The 14825-nt window shown below is 41.7% G+C and overlaps 1 long non-coding RNA gene across 1 annotated transcript in view; it reads right to left on the reverse strand.

Annotated features, from left to right (window-relative positions):
* Positions 1–5662, reverse strand: part of LOC109965123 (uncharacterized) — an 18227-nt gene extending 12565 nt beyond the window's left edge. Inside the window, exons 1-2 of the long non-coding RNA XR_002275594.1 lie at positions 5108–5662; positions 3132–3248 (exon numbers count right to left, since the gene is read on the reverse strand). This is a non-coding gene — a long non-coding RNA (uncharacterized LOC109965123). The remainder of the gene's footprint in view (positions 1–3131; positions 3249–5107) is intronic.
* Between the last annotated feature and the right edge of the window lie 9163 nt (positions 5663–14825).

A 14825-nucleotide genomic window follows, 5' to 3' on the forward strand; every position in this document is an offset into this window, starting at 1 on the left:
TTATTGTAAAATTGTTACTTATTTAAATATAAATTATTTACATAAAATTCGCATAAAAAATAATTTAACATAAAATTTATCTACAGAGATAGGTCATACTTAATGGGGAAATAACATTCAATTCCCTGCTGTTTCTGAAAAGACTGAAATACATGCAGCGTTCATCTCTGGTTAGCTTTAAAGCTATCATCATCAGCCGTGCCATGCCATTAGTGCAGAGCAACATATACAATATATTAGTGTACAACCACAAGAGCTCTTTGACTGCAGAGAAAGATGTGTGGAGAAATGGCATTCACATTAACATAGCGGTTTAGATATCCCAGTGCCGCCATCAGCACCTATTATAATATTCAGTGAGAAGACATAATGCTTAACTCATTACATCATTAAAAATCATCCATTATATTTGATATTATGCGTCAGCAATGTGTTTTACAGCATGACAGAGCTTTGCAACAGTTTGGAAACAGGCAGACAGTCCAAATACAGGCTGGCACACACAACACCTAGGCAGCACTTTATATCACATCACGACTGACAAACCTTTTTGTAAGGGGGTGGTTATTATTGCACCAGTGAAAAATGCAAAAATTGATGTTTTTAAAGTTAATGCATTTGATAGAAAGCATCCTTAGTTTTAATGTGTTCAGGTTCAGTGTGGACAAATAAATCACTGGAGGCTTACAGTGTGTCAGTGGAGGTGAATACATGTTCACATGATGTAAAATGGCTGGATCACGTGGCAGCAGTGATGTGTGCCAGGCCAGCAGCAACAACAACAAGCAACCCAGAGACAAACAAACACAGGAACCAAACAGCAGGAGGACGGTGGCCACAGTGTCTCAAACAATCAACACGCAAATGTTGTACTAAACATATTGCACAAGTAGGTTATATAAATTTGTGATTATGCCATAAATGCTCCATTATACATCATCCATCACAGATTATAGCGTATTGCTTTGTTTGTTTCCACAAGAAAAAGAATGATAATTATCAGCTAAACCATGTTTTAAACATATAATTGCATTATTAGAATAATCTGCAATGGTAATGACTGGGATGATTTGTGTAATTACAATCATGAGCATGTCTGAGTGACTCTGTTGGCTAACTTCAAAATTAACTCCTGCCTAGGAATATTTTACATGACAATAAAGCTGACATAGAAATAGGTTCATTTGACATGCCATAGCAGCTACAGAGAGGCGTGTAAAAATGATTTACATCAGCTTGGCAGTATGAGGAAACATCCAACATACGATCATGGGAGGTGACATTTGTGAAGACAAGGTTGTATGAGTCAAGTTGATCCTATTAGGCGTTTAAATGGATTTTACATGGGCTCAGAATGTGCCATCAGACATGGAGAGAGAATCCATATTCATGGTGCATTGCCCTGTCGGCAACACGGAAAAAGCTGGTTATAGACCATTTAAACCAGGGGTAATTGTTTATCTAGATGGCTCTCTCCTCAATGCATAAATTGAGTTGCAGACCACTTGTGATGTTTGTGTGTGTGAGAGAGAGAGGCTGTAGCAGTATTACATGTGGCATACACCTCAATGAAATAGATGTCATTTGAGCATCTATTTGCATAAAAAGGGGTGTAAAGGGGGAAGGTAAGAGGCGGCTTAGCTCGGTTCAGCCCTATAATAAATGCACTATATAGACTTGAATAAGAGGAGGTTCCACTCCATAACCACACCCAGAAGGAATATAGCACCATGCAGTCTGCTGATACCTCATCAAGTAATACGCGTTTACTCTTTCTGGTCAAGGCTCTGGGGAAATCTTCTGACATTTTATGTTGTAGAATAAATGATTAATTGATTTGTAAGACTGAACAATAAATAGGAAAACTAAACTAAACAAAAACAATTACGGTTACAGCCCTAGATCTGTTCTCACAAATACAATAGAACCACAGCCACAAGGCTACAGATCCTGTCACTAATATGATGTTAACACCACAGCGTTTTTCTGAACACTGGACTGTGGTTTACGCAGACAATACATTGCACTTATTATCTGTCTAGGTTGGCTTCCAGCACATATTGAGGCCACAGCTTGTTAAAACAGTTTAAGCCTGTATTGACCCCATGTATCTGCAAATCAATAACATGGCCTGACACTCTTACTGTAAGCATATATGGTTGTGTTATTGTGCAGGCTATCATATTGGCCTTACATTAGGGGAGCTGGCACTGTTCATGCAGGTAAAGTTACGTAGTAAGGCGTGGTTGTCAGTCAAAACAACAATCGCCAGTTTTTCTCTGAGACCAGACAATCTCAAAGCAGCACACCCTACAGACACACACAGAAACAGACCACACACACTGACTGTGCTTTCCAATGCCATATAGACAGATGTACAGTGGGATAGATGTGAGCACATCCTGACCTTGAACCACATCTCAATAGACAGGAATTGGAAAACAACACACCACAATGCAGTACAGGTCAAAAAAGAAAGAGGGTTTTCTTTTTGGAAGGGTGCAGAGTGGGGGTGTGGCTTTACCCAACCTGACAGTCCTCCATGGGTGGGTGGGTAGTCGGGGTGAGGTAAGGGGGGTGCTGCTGATGTTGGGTGAAGAGAGGACTCTCCTCGACTACGCGTATTCTTAAGCAATAACAACGTGATCCGTATTATCCACCCAAGAATACCCGTCACCGAAGAGAGTCTTTCAGTAAACACGTTGTGCTAAGCAAGAAATCACGTGAACAGCGCTACTGCCATCGCATCCTTATCATCATCGCCACCTCCTCCATGGCCATCACTGCCACCATTAGCAGCCTCCCTTCAGGCTGTAGGGGCAAACAGACATTTACAAATGTAGAGAATGTGAAGCAGTTACACTGACTGAAGACGCCTCGCTGCAGCGTGAGGCATGGCTCCATCAATGACTCCTCTGCAAAGGACAACATTGACAATGGTGGCTTTTTTTATTCGAGCCAGCCATGTGTGTGGAATGGTTAAACAGAAACAAAAGAAGAAGAAAAGAACAGAATGTAAGAGCTGAAGTTACCTTGATTCTCTTTCTCTCTCTCTCTCGGGTCTGTACACAAATCTCTGGAAGTGACAGGTGAGAAGGTGCAGCCCAAATCCCCACAAGCAAGCCTCTTACCTAGGTTGTGGCGTGGCAGTGCTTCCACTGTCTCCTGGTAGTCCTCAACTAGCAGTGACATTCTGTACCATGCTGCTGTTGCTGCTCCTGCTCAACCCTACCTGGGTGTAATGAGATCTGGAGCGAGAGAGGGAGGGAAAGGGTGTATGGGGGTGCACACACAAGGGAGATGTGGGTTAGGGAGGTCAGATCAGGAGCTGCGTCCGTGTGACAATAGCCCCCCGTACACACCATTACCACCACCACCAGCCCTCCCCACCCACACAGGGAAGGAAATCAACACATGGATTATACCAGAGCAGGAGGGGGCAGTGAACACAAAGAACTGATTAGTTTGATTATATAAAGGTAGCACTGCTTTTTGCAACACCACATCAGTCTAGCTACCTTCATGCTGATAACTGCTGTCAGGCATATTTTAGAAAATAAGCATTCAAATTTAAAATTCATGAAGACATGCTGCAGCTCATGACATTCATTTCCCTTAAAATTTCCTTGTAATTAAAATTGCCTTGTAAATTAATTCATAAATGTTAATTTAGCAATCATTATTATGATCCCCCCTCTTCCATACTTTCAAATTAAAGGGATGAGTTTAAATGCCAGACTGAAGCGATGAAAAATGTGTGAAAAGTTCAAGCAACTTTATTCTATTTTGTTTTAATTGAACTAGCTGGCTGAATACAAAAAAAAAGCCTGCTCCAACTAGCCCAATTCAAAATCATTTCACTGATTTGTTGTCTCTAATCAATATTTACAATTACTCTGTGAATGGTTTGGAAAAAGGAAAAAAAAACGTGTCAAGGTGTGTTTCCTCAATTCCAAGAGCTGATTAGATTAACTCTTCTAAATTGGAATTTCATCAGGCATGTTCCTCAAAACACAGGAATAATGGTGTAATTTGTTGCAGTTGTCTTACAGTAGAGCATCTTTATAGGCAGAGAAAATGCACTTTAAATTTTACGCATTTAACAAGACGAAACTGACTGGATCCGCAATCAAATTAGTATATGAAACACACTCAAACTCATTCATCTAAATATAAAATTTAAATTATACAGAGGGGCTGAAGCAGGATGGACAGAGAATGAAGGTGTGGACACATGAAGAGAAGGAAAAAAGAAAGGAGGAAGGGTCTGAATGGAGAAAATAAAGAATGAACAAAAAGAAAAAAACTTAGCAAACGAGAAGCTAATCTGTTTTTTTAACAGCTTTTTAGTCTCTATTTGCCCTCTCATCCTTCTCTCAGCTGGCCAGTGGGGTTCACACACACACACACACACACACATATTGATTCCTCAGCCAAAACCAAGAAGACCACCACCCATCCATCGGGCCCACTATCCCCGAATGGCAGAGAGCTGGGATTTACCACCCGCGGCCAAACACACATTCTCAGCTATCCTGGTCCAACCCTGGCAATCTATAGACAGGTGAACGAAAGAGAACCTAAGCACTTCTGGGAGAAATCACCACACACACACACACACACACACACACACACACACACACACGTTTGTAGACCCAAGTATCACTGACTATTATTCAGAAGCACCTTGAAGACTTATCAGATTACTCTGCGAGCAGGGGCAGCAGCTAAAATCACACCTCAGGAATCTTCTCTTTTCCTTTGCTTTCATTCAAACTTTCACACACGTATATACACACCTACACACACACACACACACACTCAATTACTCACTTCCTCATTCTTATAATCAAATTGCCCACAGGAATATGCCATTAGTGGACAGGCTTCATGAGGAGCAACACGGGATGAAACACTCACGGCAATGTACGAGCATATGAGAAGAGAAAAATTGCAGATTAAGGGAGGAAACACTTAGAGAGTGAGTGAGAGAGGAGACAACATCCAAATCTATTTTCAGAATTTTTTTTGCCAAAAGAACAAGGAGTGGAAAAGAAAAAATAAAACTGCCACAATAGGTCCACTCTGTTGCATGGTGGCCTCTTACCCTCTTTTCTTTTTCTTCTCTGTGCTCTCCAGTAACCCAGGGTGTTGCCTCTTGTCTGCTCTCCTGATGAACCTCTTCTAAAATTCCTTCCCCTTCCTTCCTTTCCTTCTCTTCATTCCTTGCCGAGGGTCCACGGCGGTGATCTCCCTCCCCCTTCCAGTTCCAGGAAGAGCTCCCTGAGGAGAAGGGGGAGGCAGATCCCGGCAGGAGATGGAGAATCCAGCAGCTGGAGCGGCAGCGGCAGTGGAGTGATGATGCTGGTGCAGCCAGAGAGGGATGAGGGGAAGCATAGATGCTTAACAAAAGATCTCCCCATCTTTTCCTCCTCTTCTCCTTCTCCTCACCCTCCTCCCACTTCTTCTTCTTCCACTCTTCCTGCTGCTCTCGCCTTCCCCTCTCCACTCCCACTGCTGCAAGGAGCCAGTTGTTGCTAGGCCGCGGGAAATAAACGAGCCGGCAGAGCTAATGAGAGAGCAGACGGACAAGCGAGAGAGAAAGAAAGAGAAAAGGGAGAGCATGTGGTGTGATGTGGCATCTGTGAGAGAGGGATACAGAGGTAGAGATAGACGTGGGAGGGAGGATGGACGAAGGAGGAGGAGAAAGATGGAGAGAGAAAGGTGGGGTGAGGCAGGATGCAGGGAAGGATGAGAGAGAGAGCAGCCAGGAGGAAATTTAGAGAGATGTAAAGAAACACACAGAGAGAGAAAGAGAGGAATTGCAGCAATGAAAACCTTCAGTCACCAGCAGCCTTTCCAACGCACCCTGTACCTGCTATGAGGAAAGCCAGAGAATAATTAGATTTACACTTCACACACAGGGTTGTGTTTTGCTATAGTTGTGAGGGCACTCACTGACATAATGTATTCCCTACCCCCTTACTGTCATCATAACTATCACATCTACTTGTCTAACCCCGGTCCTCACCCTAACACCTAACCCGTTTCTAGTCTGAACACTAAAATCAGGTCTTAACCCTCAAACAGCTCTTTAAAGTTGTGAGGATTGGCTAAAATGTCTTCACAATGATGGCATCAAACTAGCATTTGTCCACACAATGACATAAACACACACACACTTCTCTCCCTCTCTCTGTCTCTGTCACACACCCTGGCACCTAGTAATGGTGGATTAATTGATGTGCTGAGCGCTTCGGGGCCCTCAGCCAACACCTCCACCAGCACCCACTTAAACATTCTTTGTGGAAAAGCATCACTGCGCGTGTGTTTGCGTGTGTGTGAGATGGTGGCAGTGGAGGTGGGCATGTGGGGCTGGGGTCCATTGGAAATCATCTGCATTGACACACCACACGCACTACATCACCGACTGTGATCAGCACTCTCGGCTGACAAAAGCTTCCACACAGTCACGCAGATCAGCCACACAGAGTCATATGAAAGGCCGTGCGTGTGTGTAGAGGGGGATTTAAATGTGACAGCATTTTTACTTTTTGCTTCAGAAGAGAAAGAGGACAAGCAAAGGCAATAAAGTGTTATGATTCACAAAAATGTCCCCTATTCCACTTCACCTTTTTATTTTGTTTAAGAAGGAAGATTGGACTGATATTGGTTGCTAAAAGGCAGTGTTGGGACTCCTTTTTCAATTTCACCATTTCATTTCATTCATTCATTTCACCTGTCTCAAAATTCTCAAAAAGAAAGAATAATATAGCAAATGGGTTGATTTGTGAACCCAGCATCACAGCCAATGCTGGCATTACTGAAATGTGATTGTTTTTATTATGGTCCCTCAGAATTTAATTTTTCTATAGTGTTGAAAATAAAACACTACCACTACACACAAAAAGCCAGTTAGTCTTTATTTTACGATTAGACACCTTTAGACAGTCCACAATTACCAGTTATACAATTTCTTTTCTTTCATATGAACATAAAATATGAATGAATATTCACAAGCCATTGTTAAAAAAAATCATCACATCACAATGACTAGACCAGATCACATTTTTAATGAAAAACCAGAATGGGCAAGCCAAGCCAATATGTCAGTCTAAACCACTGTCTGAAACAAAAAAGACTGAGAGGGGGAGGAAAGAAAAACAGGAATGAAAGGAACAGAAAAATTAAACCAATTTCCTTGGGGCTGATTTAAGGTCTTCGTAATGCCAACTAGTCTCTTAACTCATCGCAACAGGCCTTGACTTTTCAAGTTGACATTTTTAAATAGTAAAGCTTGAAATTATTTGAGCAGAGAGAGAGAAACAGAGAGACCCTGTTTTTAACTGCAGATAATGGTCAGATAGTATAAGATTCCCTGTAGGTGTCCAGATCTCTCTCTCTCTCCCTGTCTCACACATATAGTCATGTCTGCCTATAATTGTGAGGACAGACATTGACATAATGCCCCTTACCTGAACCTAAAACTAAAAGTAATTCTTACCTGAATATTAAAACCAAGTGTTAACCTTCAGACTACTTCTTAAAGGACCCAGAGAATGTGAATCACTACCATGGTCTAAAATTCAAAATGGTCCTCACACTGCTTTCCATACAAGTGTACACACACACAGAGAAAGAGAGAGAGGGAAAAAAAGACAAATGCAGAAACAATGTGATTCTCTTTCAAAGCACTGAGGGACATGAAAAGCACACAAATACTCAACAAACTGTTAAGTTCCTTTTTTCCTTTACATTAGCTGTGTTGAAATGCCAAAACCCAAAAAGCTATGCTGAACACAAGAAATCTCTCTGTGTCTACTGAAAAATTAGGAGATGCATTCAATAAGACCCACTTGTATGATAATGATTCTGTTTGATTTTATTCATTTGGTTCCCTTTTCCATATTTGAAGAAAGTCACGCACAAGTAAACAAAAACAAGTCAAGCAAACACTTTACTTCAGCAGCATTTTTATTTCAATGGGCCAACACAGCATTTACATTTACATTTCTGCTACTGCCTTTGACATCCATGAATCTTCAGAGTAAAAGGAAATTAAAATCTCTCAAATAATCCATAGTGATTGTTGTCATCTTTGAGGGAGACTAGGTGGATAAAATAATCACACACCATTTTGTCTTGAATGGAGATGGTTCCTTCCAAGATAAAACAGACAAAGGAGCCAAGCTGGGGGACCAGCTCCGTTTCATGGCAGTGTAGTGCCCCCTTGTGGTAGCCATAGGTATGGTAGCTGCTGTGCAGCTCATTATTGAACCACAGGTAGTGATTTTAGATGTTCAGCAGCGAAAAGGACGTAAAATGATGGAGGAGAGACACAGGCACCAGGTTTAACTACACATCACTGATCAGTGTGAGTGTGTATGGTGAATAAGAGAAGGTGAAGCTCATTGTGCAGGAGATGGTGCTGGTGTTCAATGACCACACAGCAATATTTGCCTTTTGATAACAGCCAATCAAGCCATACACCTACAACACAACTGGAGGTTTCGTGCTGTGAGCACTTGTACTGTATCACAGTGGGTTTCCAGACTGCTTTGTAACTTAAAACTAACGGGGAAGTTAGGTTTAAAACACACAGTGCTGACACTGTCTACATTAACTTTAATATGAAAATATCAGTATTGGGCTTTGAACACACACACACACACACGCACACATCTTATTATATTTATTGTGATAATGTGAAGACATTTACTAACATTCCATCACCCCTTACCCCCTTGTTAACCATCACAGCTAAATGCCTAACCCCAACCCTTCACCTAGCGCACTAATCCTAAAATAAACCTGATTCTACCTTTAACCCTAAAACCAGGTCTTAATAGCCATCTTAAGGGATGTGAGAACCCGACCAAAATGTAAAAAAAAACTAAATTGTCTACACAATGTAATAAAGTCATGTCTCACACACTCACACACACAGTATTTGTTTTCTTTCCTCATGTTTCCTTTACAATGACTTACCCTAATCCAGCCATTCTCAACCAATGGGCCACAGCCCACTGACAGGTCCTAGAGTAGTACTGCAAAGGGTTAGATTATTTTATTTAATTTTATTTTATTTATTTATAGTTATGTATGCATGTTTGTCATTTACAAAGCTAGGCAATTACGGCACATAATCAGGAAGCGACAAACATAATTTACTGCTGTTAGCTAGTTAGCCAGCCAATATTTCCTTCAATGCAGTGATACAGAATGCATCCGTTTTTGAAACGGAAATGTCAGTATGTGCAGGACTGAACACTGAAGAATGCACCTAGCGCACTAATCCTAAAATAAACCTGATTCTACCTTTAACCCTAAAACCAGGTCTTAATAGCCATCTTAAGGGATGTGAGAACCCGACCAAAATGTAAAAAAAAACTAAATTGTCTACACAATGTAATAAAGTCATGTCTCACACACTCACACACACAGTATTTGTTTTCTTTCCTCATGTTTCCTTTACAATGACTTACCCTAATCCAGCCATTCTCAACCAATGGGCCACAGCCCACTGACAGGTCCTAGAGTAGTACTGCAAAGGGTTAGATTATTTTATTTGATCCAGCCTCCTCAATGAGAGTCGCATGGCCCAATGAACAAATGGAGAGAAACAACAGTCTACTGCTGAATGAACACCCCCTGCCTGGTGATGGTGCTCTGCAGTGGGGGATGAACATTGTCCAGGATGGACAGCAGCTTACTGCAGGTCCTCTTCTCCACTACAGATGTAAAGTAGTCCCACTCTGTACTCACTACAGAGCCAGCTGTGCTCACCAGTTTATCCAGCTGTGGGGTGTCTCTCTTCTTAATGCTGGAGCTAAAGGAAAGACTGTCCCTCGTGTTGGCAACAAAAGTTCGTGCTTGACCTTAACCTATACCCAACCTTAAACCAAGGCATCACCCTATAATTCAGTGATTTGCATGGTGGCTTCCCCACAAGGAAGGCTGGGTCCCCAAAATACGAGTGCACAAACAGGTGTTGGTCCCCACAGTGTGAGTAATGCCAGGTACACACAAACACTTTCCACTTGTCTATATTGAGACCTTTTAGCAACAGTGTTTTTCCAACATTATTATATTATTTTAGAAAATATAGATTCAGTGCGAGCTGCAGAAAGAAAAAGCGACCAAGAGATAGAGAGAGCACAGGCGAGAAAGACGTGTGCAGTCACTGGGTTGCGATGAGGCCATGGGCAGCTTTTCTTTGGTAGGATGGTCTCGTCTTTTCAAAGCAGCCAGCCATACAAAAGACAGTGAATTGAGTGTGGAAGCACCACAAGGCCATCTGCACAGCAACATGTAAGCTACAGCTGTACCAGAGAGAGAGAGAGAGATACAGTGACAGAAAACAGAAGAATCCATAATCTATTAGCAGCCAGTCTACAGTGGCAGAATGGAACAAGGCTGAAAGCTTCACAAAGTATTCTCTGAATTTATACCAAGTTATTGACATCTCTACAGTCTGAATCAGTCATATGCTATGGGAATATATTTATTATATACTAACTGATGATCAGCATTTCTCTAGTAAAGCTTGATATTATTCCACAGCCTATTCTAGTCAATGCAAGTGTTGAAATGTTGCATATGCTTAGACCACAATATTGCAAGTTATCATTTTTAAGAAGAGTTCAACGGTGATTTGTAAAACCTTTTAATTGGAATAATTCAGACTGCATAAATAATTCATACAGTGGATGAGTGGGAAATTCTGTCTGCCAAGAACCTTTAATTGTAAATAAGTAAAAGAAGAAACAAAATATATGCACTATTGTAAAAGGCTCCCTGCTGAGGAGAGACTACAGGGTAGTTGCTGAGGAAACGAGTGGCCATAAAGAACTTAAAGGACTAAAAATAAAACAACATTTTGAATCCCCAGACCTCCTGATCTCTCTCTCTCTCTCTCTCTCTCTCTCTCTCTCTCTCTCTCTCTCTCTCTCTGTGAGGCTCTGCATTTTGTTTGAGGCTTTTTAACCATTAAAAATAAATCTAGAAATCATTTCTTCCCCACCCTGATTGGGTCATTTAAAGCTATCCTGACCTGATTTATCTTAGAAAGATGACAGGAGAATTTCATCCATCTTTCTAGCTATCAATTCAACCACACATATCCTCCTCCTCTGCAACCCTGACAGGGCAGGTTTTCCTCTGGAGCTGGCTGGAAAACAGAAGAACATCCAGGTGAAACAAATACCAGTGTACTGATGGCACTAACAGCTGCTCATGGCAAAACATTCCAATGATCATTTTAAATTGTAATGCTTAATGATGGTGATGGTAAAACGTTTAAAAGTGAGAATGTTAAAACCTCAGTTTTAAAAAACAAGCAAACAAAAACAAATGAGTACAGACACAACTAACTTCACTGCTATAATCTTTAAACATAATGTGTCTTACTGTGAACCAGAACAACACAGTTTTAAGTATTGTGAAAAAGAACAGATGAGTAGGTTAAGATTGGCACACCGTTACAATAAAAATCATAAAAAACTGTCACATTTCTGCTAAAAGAAACAACAAATTGGAATAAAACTGGACTCAAAGTGCAGGCACAGGCAATTAGGCTGGTTAAGTTCAACAGTTTATTAATAAACAGGAGCACAACAGTGGCTTACTTTCAGTCCAAGCAAACAAAGCAGAGAAGGGAGCTTCTGAGGCAGGGTGAGTCCAAACAAGTGGTGTAAAAAAAAAGTGCAAATAATCTAAGCTGAGCAAAAAAAATAAATAAATAAAAATCCTGGGGATAATAACAGAAGGCAAAAATCCCAAAACCCACAAAATCAAAATGTGAATGATATGAGGAACATGAGAAAATAGACACCGGAGACTGGATGAGAACTGTGTTTATACAAGAGTACAGAAAACAACAGAGGCCAAGAAAACAGAGCAGAGAGATGACCAGGACCGGAACAGAGACAAAAACAATGTAATAAAAGAAACCCTGTAATACATTTTTCATATTCACTCAATGAGTGATTTAATGTCCAGCAAAACACATTCTAGTATATTAGACATTTGTGTGATATTAACATACAGCACACACACACATGCATATTGTACCGAGGTGAACAAAGACAAGGTCTGCATACAGTATCATCTATTCTGTATACATACAGAGCTTTTACCTAATAACCTGTAAATTGTCCAATAAAATCTGCCTCACCCTCACTAGCTACAGATCAGCACTGAAGCTTTTATTATCCTTACCAGGAAAGCAATTTGTCATTTTCCCGACTAATGGCCCAGTCCATTTACTATGATTAATATTGTTCTATGAATTTATTGTGAAAATTGTCATCTGAAAACAGAAAAGGAATGACATTGTCGCACAGACACACAATATATGTAATATGCACTAGTAAAGTGATAATACTTATGTTTTTTGTGTTGCCATTTTTATTAATAACAGTATAATACCATTTTTAATGAATAAATAATAAAACAATGAGATAATTAATATATTAATTAGCAATTTAAGAATATGTTGCAAAATTGTTATGTTACAGAGCCTCATGTTGGTTTATTGTTTACTTGCCCCTTGCATGGGGATATGTACATGCACATTGAGAGTCGATGTACCAGAGTCAAATTCCTCATGTGTCTGACACACCTGGCCAATAAAGCTGATTCTGAAAATGTTCATACATATCATAAATAAGTGTGTCTGTTGTTGGAGCCATGATAGGAGACACAAAACACACATGTTTGCATTTGCATTAGCTTGTCTGTACCTCAGCATCAGTGCTTCATTAAAGTCTCTGTAGACACCTGTTAATGAGTAACCGTGGTCCATGCTGTAATACTAAGGAGCACGAATTCTACGCTAACAAGCCGCAGTCTCCAAGTTGAGGAGGAGCGACTCCACTGTGGGTTGTCAGTTGGTGACCTCTGGCCCTGACTCATAGAAGTTTACATAACTAGAACCTCCACCTGGACCTCTGATGCTATTTTTGGTTCATGAGGTCAATGGGATGAAGGAGGTGGTGTTCATGTGCAGAGCCTAAGAAAACAGTTAGGGAGCAAGAGGAATATGAATTGTGTCTGTGGCAGTCTGAATGGCAGCAGTGGTGTTATGAGATCGTACCTTCCCTGTGCCTTTCTGCAGGTTGCCCTGGCTCTGGAGCTGTACGTTTCTGATGAGCAGTCATCGGCCACATCACCCGTCTGTCGGAGGTTTCTTCTGTTAAAGGGAGTTTTTCCTCCCCACTGTCGCCAAGTGCTTGCTCAAGGGGGATTTCCTGGGTTTTCTTTATAATAATAATAATAATAGTAATAGTAAAGTCTAGACCTTACTCAACCACATGGCGCCCACCGAGGCAAACGCGTTTGTGCATCCCACTCTTGAATGCCAGCTTCGTTTTCCTCTTTTTTGTGTGTTTTTTGCTTTTTACACAGTGCACAAATGTCATGCACTGCTTACATACAACAGACAGGCAATGCTGGATATCGCCAACTCACAAAGCCACTAGGAATTTACTGGTTTCATACCACCGGAGCTACAACCAGTCGTCCGTTCCGGCGACAATAGCAACAATGGCAAGGAAAGCCACCATCACCCTCGGGGAGCCCCCGGAGCACCAGGCACAAGCAAGCAGGCTGAAATCAGGAGAGCGACCCGGAAGGGCAGTCGAGGAGGACTCCATGCTAGGCTAAAAGCTCGCGCTACGCGACTGCCATTACCGAGCCTCTTCCTAGCTAACGTACAGTCTCTGGAAAACAAACTGGACGAGCTAAGGGTTAGGATTACAGCACAACGGGAAATCAGAGAATGCTGTGCTCTAATTCTCACCGAGACTTGGCTTCCTGATAGAGTTCCAGACTCAGCTACAAACACATTCTGTACATCGAAGCAATCGCACTGCTGCTTCAGGGAAGGTAAAAGGAGGTGGTGTGTGTGTGTTCATTAATAACTCATGGTGTGGAGATGTATGGACTGTTTATAAGCACTGTTCGCCAGACGTAGAGTTTTTATTGCTGAAATGCTGGCCCTACTATCTAGCCAGAGAGCATAGTGCTGTGTTTTTAAGCTGCTGTGTATGTTAGCCCAAGAGCTAATCCCTCTGCGGCTCTCAGTAAACACTATGATGTCATCAACGCGCTAGAGACATTTCACCCCGATGCTGTATTTATTGCTGCAGGCAACTTGAACCAGTGCAATTTAAAGACTGTACTCCCTAAATATTGCCACTCAGGGCAAGAACACTCTGGATCATGTTTACAGTAACATACGTGGTGCATACAGGGCTGCACCCCGCCCCCACCTTGGACGCTCAGACCACATTTCTTTGTTCCTGTATCCAACTTACAGACAAAGACTGAAACAAACAAACCCTATCACCAAACAAATTAAACTCTGGACCCCAGAGACTGAAGGCATCCTGCAGGACTGTTTTGCCCAGACAGACTGGGATGTGTTTAAAGCTGCAGCCACCTCAGAGGACTTTTCTGTCAGTGTACAGGATTATGCTGAGTATGTGACTGGATACATTAGTACCTGTATTGACAACATTGTGCCCACCATACAAGCCAGGAGGTTCCCCAACCAGAAGCCCTGGATAAACAGTCAGGTACGCCACATGCTGCGTGCTCGCTCTCATGCATTCAAATCAGGCGATGAGATAGAGTACAAAGCTGCGAAGTATAGACTGAGGAAAGCCATCACAGTGGCCAAGAGGCAGTACAGAGAGAAGCTGAATGGCTTCTATTCTACTGCTGACTTCGGATGGATGTGGCAAGGCCTGCAGCACATCACAGACTACAGGACCACCACCAGCATCATCAGCTCCACAGTCAGCCTGCTGGATGACCTCCAC

Source organism: Monopterus albus, unplaced genomic scaffold, assembly GCF_001952655.1.
Source record: "Monopterus albus unplaced genomic scaffold, M_albus_1.0 scaffold96.1, whole genome shotgun sequence".
Taxonomy (NCBI): Eukaryota; Metazoa; Chordata; class Actinopteri; order Synbranchiformes; family Synbranchidae; genus Monopterus; species Monopterus albus.